Source organism: Malaclemys terrapin, chromosome 9, assembly GCF_027887155.1.
Source record: "Malaclemys terrapin pileata isolate rMalTer1 chromosome 9, rMalTer1.hap1, whole genome shotgun sequence".
NCBI lineage: Eukaryota > Metazoa > Chordata > Testudines > Emydidae > Malaclemys > Malaclemys terrapin.
The window spans coordinates 54,770,999-54,781,084 of NC_071513.1; positions in this window are offsets into that span (position 1 = coordinate 54,770,999).

A 10,086-nucleotide genomic window follows, 5' to 3' on the forward strand; every position below is an offset into this window, starting at 1 on the left:
CCATCTTGAAAACCCACGTGCACCCTCAGGCTGTATCCACATCCCAGCCTGTATGCACACGTAAGAAAACATGCACAGAGTATACATACACTCTGTTTTCCCATACATGCACAAAAACATAGAAACATGAATGAGCATGCACGCATGCATATATAGCTTTACACATATGCACATACACAAAACACAACTGTATATGCTCACAAAAACAAAGCAACCACACACTTGTGCACATACAGCATTAACATACGTGCATACTAAACATGTACGCAAATGCCCCTACGCAAATCAGACTCATGTACACAAAACCACACAGGTTCATGTACAAAAAAACTGCACATATGTATGTATACGTATTTTGGGGGTGTATTTGCTTAGGAATGTACATGCACAACATGCTAATACATATACAAGACATGTTATACATGAGATCAGACTAGATGATCACAGTAGTTCCTTCTAGCCATGGAATCTATGAAAAGACTTGATACAAAACCACACAAATGTGTACATAATATCATACATATGAATACATGAGTATGTATGTATACTCATAACCCCTCACGCATACATATGCATGTAGTATGTGCACACACAAGCAATAGTTCACACACGTCAGTGCAACGTACTTCCCGTGTAGAAATAATATGAGTTACACATAAGGAACAGGGATAGCAGTTCCTGGCTTCCTTACACCATAAATTCCTTTCTTTTGGTGAGGAAGAGAGACTGACTGCTGGTCCCATTACTTTTGTATAGCAGCCAAAGTAATTTCCCACCATCCAGGATCCTAACAGAAATAGTCTGTCTGGTTTTTGTTAGGAATTACTGCATGTGTACCATATGATTTGCAGCAGTTATCTCTTCAAAAGCATTCCTTGAATTGGTACAGCAGCTAATGGTGGGATGACAGAGGTCACCTGCAAACAGGTAAGTTATTTTAGCAATGAAGGTAGCTAGGGCCAGACAAGACTGAACCCTAAGCAGTATAACAATTTGTAATCAATGGTATAGCAAATCTATGGTCTTCCAGGTACTCTGCAGTTGTCACTCTGTTGCACAACCTGGCCTCTCAGAACTTCCTGGAGTCAAACTAGAGCTGCTGCTCCATAAGCACAGGCCCCCTACTTCTTGAGATAATTAAGAAACTGAGCAGTAAATGATAACTTATAGACTCATAGACTTTAAGGTCAGAAGGGACCATTATGATCATCTGGTCTGACCCCCTGCATGATGCAGGCCACAAAGCCATCCCTACCCTTTCCCTTGACTCTGCTGTTGAAGTCCCCAAATCCTGTGGCTTAGAGACTTCAATTGGCAGAGAATCCTCCTGCTAGCAATTCCTGCCCCATGCTGCGGAGGAAGGCGAAAAACCTCCAGGGCCTCTGCCAATCTACCCTGGAGGAAAATTCCTTCCCGACCCCAAATATGGCGATCAGTAAAACCCCGAGCATGTAGGCAAGAGTCTCCAGCCTGACCCTTGTTAGCCATTATACTATTTACCTGCCATGGCACGGTATTCCTTTGACTAAAATCATGTTTTTCCATTAAACCATTCCCTCCATAAACTTATCTAGCTTAATCTTAAAACCAGACAGGTCCTTCGCCCCCACCGTTTCCCTCGGAAGGCTGTTCCAATATTTCACCCCTCTGACGGTCAGAAACCTTCGTCTAATTTCAAGCCTAAACTTCCCCACGGCCAGTTTATATCCATTCGTTCTCGTGTCCACATTAGTACTGAGCTGGAATAATTCCTCTCCCTCCCTGGTATTTATCCCTCTGATATATTTAAAGAGAGCAATCATATCCCCCCTCAGCCTTCGTTTGGTCAGGCTAAACAACCTGAGCTCCTCTAGTCTCCTTTCATACGACAGGTTTTCCATTCCTCTGATCATCCTAGTGGCCCTTCTCTGTACCCGTTCCAGTTTGAGTTAATCTTTTTTAAACATGGGAGACCAGAACTTAGTGAAACAATTCTAATTCTCTCCAGTAGAGGACAGTGGCACACATGTTGTATGCAGCATAGTTGTAGCTGGGTGGGTCAGGATATTAGAAGTTAGTCCAGTAAAAGATATTACCTCACCCACCTTGTCTGTCTAGTGATACACATAAACCGTTGCCCCAAGGTTATTTTCATAGAAATTTTTTCTCATGGGCTACCTCCCCCCCTTCATAATTGTGCAAACCACTCCTTCCATTGATTAATAATACCTACCCGTTATGTAGCACTTTTCATCCATAATCTCTAATAACATCTCTGTGGCAACTACAACAGTTTTTACATGGAAAAGTAATAAGAGGAATGTATTTTTAGTGGTCTTTTTATATAATTTAGCAGCAGGAAACAAGGATGGGAATAACCATCTCTCCCTGCACAAATCATGAGGTGCAGTTTGAGAATATCTGCAGCACCCACTCCATTACAACAACAAAGAGTAACCTGATAAACTGAAAATCTATTATGGTATGTTATATATTCAATGCTGCTAATAAGAGTCCTGGATTCTGAAGCAGGTGCTCTGTAACTCAGTGATTCCACCACACCTCGATACAGAGAGATCCAGATCAGGTTTAGTCTAGCTGTGATTCTGAGCATGTCACTGTTGGAGGGGCTTTTCCCCTCACACAGCAGAGCTCCCAATCTCCCAGCAAACAGTCGTTTAGAACAAGGGTGGGTAAAGCCGGGTCAGGGAAAGAAAACCAATTTGGAACATATGCAGGTGATGATGTTGGTTATTGTTGCTGGCAACTACCCATCAGCTAGAAAACAGATGTTTCTTTTTAACTCCCACCCCTCCCACACACAATTTCCTTCCTCTTTTCCTGCTAATTTCTGACCTAATGCTTTATTCTTTAGCTTACCTCTGCCTTCTTTCCAATGCTAAATTAACTGTTTTAACATCCCTGCTTCAGTTACAGAAAGCATCTTTTTCTTGGAGTTGCCTAACCCGTACTCCCTTTCTCCCTTTAAATAGTCTCTCTCTTTTGTCTAGGACCATAGCCAAACTAGAACTGGTTGGGAATTTTTGGATGAAATGTTTTTTTGGTCAGAAAATGCTGATTCATTGAAACAATTTTTTTTCCCCACAGAAACAGAAGTTTTCTCAGCTCCAGAATGGAATCTCTGGTCAAAACCAGAGCGAAAACACAAGGACCCAGAATAGACACTAACCCAGTGGTTAGGGGCACTCACCTGAGAGACCCGGTTTCAGGATCTTGCTCTGCCTGATTTGGAGCAGGGACTTGAAGCTGGTCTCCCAGATGAGAGCCCTAATCACTAGGCTTTTGGCTATTCTCTTACCCTCATTCTCATTTTTCAGGCTAGGTCTTGGATTCATCTTGCTACAGAATGGGAATTTTATTGCAGGATGGACAAAACCTGTTTCACGCCCAGCTCTATTCCCAGCTCAACTAATTGCCCTCCAACCCCACTTCAAGATTTCTGGCTGCTGAATGGAGGATGCTACTGACACTCAGCCAAGCCAGGCATCAGGACTCCTTCCCGTTCTCTGTTCTGAGCCTTAAATCAGCTCTGTTTTTCCAACAGAGTACATAAATCTGCTGGGGCATAATAAGAGAAATAAGAACAGCCAGACTGGGTCACATCTATGGTCCATCTAGCCCAGTACCCTGTCTTCCCACAGTGGCCAATGCCAGGTGCTTCAGAGGGAATGAACAGAACAAGTCAATTATCAAATTATCCTTCCCCTGTCCTTCGGTCCCAGCTTCTGGCAGACAGAGGCTAGGGACACGCAGAGCATGGGATTGCGTCCGTGACCATCTTGACTAATAGCAATTGATGGACTTAAACTCCATGAACTTATCTAATTCTTTTTGGAACCAAGTTATACTTCTGGCCATCACAACATCCCCTGGTAGGGTGACCAGATGACAAAACTGAAATATCGGGACGCGGTGGAGGGGGAAAAAAAGCTGCCGGAGCGTGCCCCCCCCCCCCGCATCAGCTCTCCTCGTCTCCACCTCCCCCCGTAGGGGAAGGTGCCCAGCTGGTGCAATCCCGCGGGCAGCCCCAGAGTGGGGGCAGCAGGCCCCAACCCCCCGTACCACTCGGGTCCTGCAGGGGAACGAACGGGGCTGTCGCTGCCTCCGCCCTGGGGCGGGGTTTCCCTACAGTCCACCCTGCGGGGTGGCGCAATCCCGTCACCCCGAGTGTGCCCGGGTCCGGCCCGCACCCAGCTGCCCCGCAGAGCACCGCGGGTGGCCCCGGAGTGGGGGCAACAGGCCCCAGCCCCCCCGTCCCGCTCGGGTCCCGCAGGGAAACGAACAGGGCTGCTGCTGCCTCCAGGTGGCGGGAGGTAAAGCCCTGTTGGAGTCACCGCACAGGCAGCTGCTGCCCCCCCATCCCCACCCATGGGCGCATACAGGGAGTCGGTTCCCCAGGCGCTCCCTTGCATCCCCTGGGCCTCCCTCCAGTGCTTGCGCTGCCATACAGCTGATTGGCGCAAGTCTGGGAGGGAGGAGGAATTGCATGCTTGGGGAAGAGGCGGGGATTTGGGGAGGGATCCTGAGGGGGCAGAGTCGGGGTGGGGTGGGGCATGAGCCCCTCCGTGCTCCACCTGTGCATGGGAGCAGAGGGCAAAATTGCTTGTTTGTCCAGTGTCCTGACCAAACATTGGTCGGGACGCGGAACAAGCAAGCAAATATCGGGACATTCCCCATAAAATCGGGACATCTGGTCACCCAATCCCCTGGCAACAAGTTTGAGACAGAGTATACAGGACCCAGTGCCCCTGCTGGGGAGTCTTGGGGTCCTACCACATCCCTTCCTAGAAAAAGAGCAGTGGCGGAGAGTCCTCCAAGGGGCTTAGAGAGGCTGTGGTGGAAGCAGCCTATCAGGGGGAAGGCTACAGGGAGAAGCCAATCAGAGGGTTGCAGGCCCCTATAAAAGGAGCTGCAGTACCAGAGCGAATCAGTTGTTTTCTGGAGCCAGAGAAGTGAGGATGTTGTTCCTGGCTGCCTGAAGGACCTGTATGAGCATGAACAGAGAAGTTGCTGGTAGGGACTAGAGGAGCAAGAAAGAGCTTCTGGCTGGCTGCTAGGACTGAGTACAATATTGTCCTGAGATAAGGCTAAAGGAATGTACCAGGGGTTGTGGGGAAGTGGCCCAGGGAAATGTAGCATACAGAAAAAGGACACAACAGATGGCTGCTACTGATGGGGTCCCTGGGAGGGGACTTGAAATAGTGGGTGGGCCTGGGGTGTTCTCCCCCCCCTCCCCCGCCCCCTGCACTAGCCATTAGGAAAGTGACAAGTCCTGAAGAAGGGGAATTTACATAGGTACAGGAGAAGGGATTGAAGACCCCAAAGAGGGTCAGTAATTATTGAACTGAGATACCCCCCTCAGAAGGAGATCAAGTGAACTGAATGATTCAGCTGAAGAGCTGGGGCCAGAGAGGATAAAGACATTGTCTCCAGGGTGGGAGCCCTGGGCCACAGCCCCATACCAGGGCCAGGATTGTTTAAAGACTGTGGGACTGGTTAAAGACTGAGTCCAGGGAGGACTATAGGAAACCAGTGAGGGTACTGAGACAGGCCACTTGACTGTGAACTGAGCCTGGGGAGGGCTACAGAGACATTCCAGCCAAGAAATACTGTGATAGGCCCCTGTTGGACTAATTAAGGACCTGAACCCAGGGAGGGCTAGCTTGAGTCTTTTGCTATTTGCTCTTCCAATTCTTTTTTGGCCTGCCTAATTATACTTTTACACTTGACTTGCCAGAGTTTATGGTCCTTTCTATTTTCCTCAGTAGGATTTACCTTCCGATGTTTAAAGAACACTTTTGCCTCTAGCTGCTTCTTTTACTTTTTTTGGTCCTCTTACTGTTTTCTAATTTGGGGTATACATTTAATTTCAGCCTGTATTATCGTGTCTTTAAAAAGTTTCTACACAGCTGACAGGCATTTCACTTGTGTGACTGTAGAGTGAGAATGCATGTTTAATCTATCTCTAGGTGCATGGGATAAAATTCTGTTGTACATCCATCCTGTCAGCCAAAATAGTAGCAACATAATGTTCTGCATGGCTGAGGTTTTGGTATTGACAAATACAAATCCCTGTTACTTTTGTGTATGGCTTTTTAATTAAAGCAAAGTATTTCCTAGCTTCTGCAATGAAACACAATGCTTTTCTGTCAGGCGGGCAGAATTTCATATGTTGCTAGACAGAAACAGCTTGAGCTAGCTCCTGGAGTCTCACTCTGGTCTTTCTATTCAAAAGGACATGTTGCCTTGGTGCAATCTGCCCAAACAATGTGTCCCTTGGGGGGGGGGGGGGGGGGGAGGAAGAGCACCAAAGTGAGACTCCAGGAGCTACCTGGAAAGGCCACCCAGAATCAGCTGCAACTAATGAGAATCATTCCTCCTATGGCTAGAAGGGCTGGGAGCAGGCAGAAGCCAATCAGGGTCCATCAGGTTGGACAAAAATGGCTGGCTGCTTTTTCCACTGTCCAGTACTGAGTGAAGCTGGGATGGGGGAGGAAGGGAAATGATTATTCCACTCTATTTGGCACTGGTGGGGCCACATCTGGAGTATTGCATCCAGTTTTGGGGCCCCCACTACAGAAAGGATTTGGACAAATTGGAGGGAGTCCAGCGGAGGGCAATGAAAATGATTGGGGGGCTGGGACACATGACTTATGAGGAGAGGCTGAGGTAATAGAGCTTATTTAGTTTGCAGAAGAGAAGAGTGAGGGGGGATTTGATAGCAGCCTTCAACTACCTTAAGGGGGGTTCCAAAGAGGATGGAGCTAGACTGTTCTCAGTTATGGCAGATGACAGAACAAGAAATGATCTCAACCTGTTGTGGGGGAGGTCTAGAGTAGATATTAGGAAAAACTATTTCACAAGGAGGGTGGTGAAGCACTGGAATGGGTTACTTCGGGAGGTGGTGGAATCTCCATTCTTAGAGGTTTTTAAGGCCTGGCTTGACAAAGCCCTGTCTGGAATGATTTAGTTGGTGTTGGTCCTGCTTTGAGCAGGAGCTTGGTCTTCTATGATCTCTGTCTTCTAACTTAAGAAGCCTGGACAGAGCCTAACTCACTTTGCACCTTTTTTGTCAAAGTCAACACAAGACTGTTTACTGTGATATGTAAGGCCCAGGTGGCCATCCTAGGTTGAATAGTGATTTGATTGCTATAAGACAAGGCAGGGTCACTTTGCGAAATGCTCCTCTGGCTCCGAATTCCCCTTTGGGAAGAAGGAGCTGATGGAAGACCTCCTGAGACTCCTGCATGATGACAGGCCCAGGCTGAGACCTAGTGACCGTATCTCAAGGGGCAACAAGAGGCCCAGTGATTTAACAGCAGCAACATAGCCAACAGCAAGAGAGAGTTTCTGGAGTCAGTGCTCCAGCAGGTGACCAGCCTAGCCCTGTCAGAGTAGTAACACTAGGTACTGGCCTGGCCCTTTCCAAGCTGGGGCCAGGTGAACATGACCAGATAGGCCTCTGAATCATCAAGTGGGCAGCAGTAATGGCCCAGTGGGCTAGGGAGACCTGGGCTGTATGGCTTGTACCTTTCCAATCTAGGGACATCCACACCCCCTACCAGCCTTTAGAGGATAGCCTAAAGGCTGTTATACTTGACAGGATAGGAGTATCCCTAGAGACATACCACCACCAATTCTGGACAGTCTTCCCCTTCCGGGTCATCACCCTGGACTGTTGCCCAATGCCAGAAGGATTAGGCTTTGCCCAAAGGCCCACACTTTAATGGACATTGTAGACTTGGTGGCATTAGAGCAATACTCAGAAGTTCTTCTGGCTACTATTCAGACCCGGTATCACCAGCATAATCTCAGCTCATTAGTAGTCATGGTTCAAACTGCCAAAGAGCATTGGGCCACAGGTTGGCCCAGCAAGGTTGATCAGGCCAAGGCAGATGGCCACAGGCCTAGCTCACAGAGAACCCACCATCAGCAGGCAGGAGAACCCATAGAGCAAGAGTCTGCCACTTACTGAGATGCCCTGAGATGTTTCATCAGAACTATACCCAGACTTCTGTGGAGGACTGCTGGAGAAATAACCAAAAACTAGCAACTCAATGGTCTGTTTCTGTTGCAGGAAACCAGGACATATTAGTCAGTCCTGCCTCCTTATGAAGTGCAACTACACAGGATGTGAGGCCGTAGAGCTCTGTGGCCTCTGCCTCAGCAGATACCCTGTTTCCCCGAAAATAAGACAGTGTCTTATATTAATTTTTGCTCCCAAAGATGCGCTAGGTCTTATTTTCAGGGGATGTCTTATTTTTCAGAAATGAAAAATGCCTTATTATTGGTGGATGCCTTATTATCGGGGAGGTCTTATTATCGGGGGGATGCCTTATATTACAACGAGAGGCAAAACTGTAAGTAGGCCTTATTTTCGGAGGATGTCTTATTTTCGGGGAAACAGGGTAGGTGCTACTGGGCATATGTGGCCCCAGTATGTGGGGGGCAAACGGTGTCAGGGTTAGTGGATTCAGGATTGTAATGGGGTACTGGCCCTGGAAAGCAGGAGGAGATAATTACCTTGTTCCACAGAAGGCCTTGAAGCAGTCATTGGTGGTGGGGAAAGGAAGTTGGTTCTCCTGGGGATAATCATCTTCTGGGAGAGGGGAGGAGTAGGAAGTGGTCTGGGTTTTTTCTGTAAGGGCCTAGAACTAGGAGCTTTGTGGGGCGGGGGGGGAGGCAAAGCTCCCCTCTCTCCCAGCTAATACCAACAGGTGTTTGGGGTTATTAGACCCACCTGGGGAGGATTCTGAGAATGATTTGATGACTGGGCAGGGATGTCAAAAGGAGGTGTCAAGCCAAAGAGTTGCTGGAGGGAAAGAAGTCAACCAGCACCCAGTGGCTGTGAAACCCTGGACTTAAGGGGAGGGGCCAAAAGGGGCTTCTGGAAGCCAGAAGATACTCAAACTAGACCTTCAGAGAGGGGGAATATTACTTTAAAAACCTTCTTGCTGTAAGGTATTTCTGGGGACTCAAAAAAACTGAGGCAGGGTGTCGGGCACCAGCTCATGGTAGTAAGGCCTAGCGGCTGGAGTAGAAGTCAAAGCCAGACTTAGTCAGGATGGGTCCAAGGGTTGTACTGGAATAGGCAGGGGTCAGAACCAAGATCAGAGCCCATATGCAAGCCCAATCAGTACTATAGGTGGAGTCAGGTGCAGGCCAAAGGTTGAATCTGGGTAGTGAGGATCAGGGGGGCATGGGGCAGGCCAGGAGGCAGAGGCAGGGCTGGAAGGGGTCAGTAACAAGGTTGGAGCAAGATCAGAGTAGGGCAAGGAGAAGGCTAGAGCAGAGCTTGGGCAGGAAACAGATGAGGCTAGGAGTCTAAAGAGCCTGTTACCCTATGAGGCAGCAGGAAGGTCCCTGGCCTGGCAGGGCTTTTAGACAGATTGATCTGCAGCTCTGGTGGGGTTGGGGAAATACCTGAGCTAGGGTGTCATCTGATCCGGGTTCTGCTTATGGATGGGCTGCCACCGCATGCCTGACAACTGAGTCACTACAGGGTAAGTCACTGTAGTTGAGTTGTTGCCACCCGCCTGAGTGGTGACTCAGTGTGATCCTGTCAGCCATGACAGTCCAACCAATAGCAAAAGAACTGGCGTAGGTCTGTTGATGGGTAGGTTTACCCCTGGTCTTCACCCAGCAAGGGATTAAACTTCATGACTCACTTACTACAGGAAGTGTGGCAGCTCTCCAGGTCAGACCCTGCTGAACCTCAGTTCAGCAGCCCCAGATATGAGCTGCTAGAGAAGTTTAATCAAAACCAGGGTGACAAAAATCATGAACACAGACCCCCAAACACTGAGCCTGGCTTCTGCTGCACCCTTTCTGTGGGGTGCAGAAGGTACTACAGACATTGCCGGGCTTTTCACGCTGGAGTTACTGTGTGGCCAACCATGCACAAGTAAATCTAGATCTCCTTAAGGAAGCTAAGAACACTCCTCCCACTCCTAAAACATACCACTGTACATCCAGCAGATGTGGGAGTGTCTGGACCTTGTGGAATGACTTGCCAGAGAGAAACTCCTATGGTCCCAGCAGACCCAGGCCATCAAGAAAGTGTATCAGCCTGGGAACTGTGTGCTA